Source organism: Mustela putorius, unplaced genomic scaffold (genome assembly GCF_011764305.1).
Source record: "Mustela putorius furo isolate JIRA1106 unplaced genomic scaffold, ASM1176430v1.1 tig00003834_pilon_pilon_pilon, whole genome shotgun sequence".
Taxonomy (NCBI): Eukaryota; Metazoa; Chordata; class Mammalia; order Carnivora; family Mustelidae; genus Mustela; species Mustela putorius.
In genome coordinates this window covers 67,855,096-67,856,222 of record NW_025421987.1, presented here as the reverse complement: position 1 = coordinate 67,856,222, position 1,127 = coordinate 67,855,096, and the positions used below count along the sequence as shown (strand labels likewise).

The window sequence follows — 1,127 nt, the reverse complement described above, 5'->3', positions numbered from 1 at the left end:
ATAATATTATATATTATTCTTCCCCTAATTTATAGTAGAGTTGGAGAATGGCAGATTTAAACAACCAAGATTTTCATTGGTGCTTCCCATTGGCATATCTGTATTCTTATTCTTGATTTCCTTTCTTTCATGTGTGATAGCACTTCAATTCATTATCAGCAAAACTAGGACTCAGGAAAAGAAATGTCATCTTAAAAGAATGACATATTTTAGTATTAAAAAATAGGGAAGTTATGATATTCAAAATGATTATAATCAGTGAAACAAGTTAAAATGGTAAACATATATTTTTTTAAAGATTTGACTTTTTTATTTGTCAGAGAAAGAAAGAGAAAAAGAGAGACACCACAAGCAGGGGGAGTGGCAGGCAGAAGGAGAAATAGCCTGAGCAAGGGGCCTGATGTCAGACTGGATCCCAGGACCTTTAGATCATGACCTAAGCTGAAGGCATCTGCTTAACCAACTAAACCATCCAGGTGTCCCATGCATAAATTATTTTAATTAGATAATGAAGATTAAGTGCTTTTTAAAAATAAGATTTTTTTGGTGCTCATTTTGGCAGCATATATACTAAAATTGATATCATTCAAAGATGAGCATGACCCCTGATCAATGTTGACATACAAACTCATGAAGCATTCATATTTTTGTGACAATAGTTGACAATAATGTATTGTATACTTGAAATTTGCAGAGGATAGAGCTTAAATTGATCTTTTTCACCACACATGCTCACACACAATGTGACTATGTAGAAATGATTGTAGTGATATTTTTACAATGCATACATATATTATACAACATTATGTTGTACACCTTAAATATGTGCTCTTTTTATATGTGAAAAATATCTTAATAAAGCTGCCAACATTAAAAAATAAGATTTTTTAAAAAAGATATGTTGTTTGAGATTTTTATTGAGTCTCTAAAATCTCTTGGGAAACTCATTCTAAAAATCAGACACACAAAGGAAAAAGACATAGTTTATGTTCATCTTGTGTGAAATATTGTATATGCTTATTTTGAATTCATGTGCTGACAGAAAAAAAGTTAAGTTGCAATCAATAATTTTAATTTTTTGATGTATTTTTGGTTTTCATTTTTGTTTTTATGTGATGTTGTCTTTG

At 30.0% G+C, this 1,127-nt stretch overlaps 1 non-coding gene across 1 annotated transcript; it reads left to right on the top strand.

Moving 5' to 3' along the window:
• The first annotated feature begins 546 nt into the window (after positions 1–546).
• On the top strand, positions 547–650 carry LOC123394619. The gene has a single exon (XR_006609374.1). It is a non-coding gene; the product is annotated as a U6 spliceosomal RNA (small nuclear RNA).
• The last annotated feature ends 477 nt before the right edge of the window (positions 651–1,127 follow it).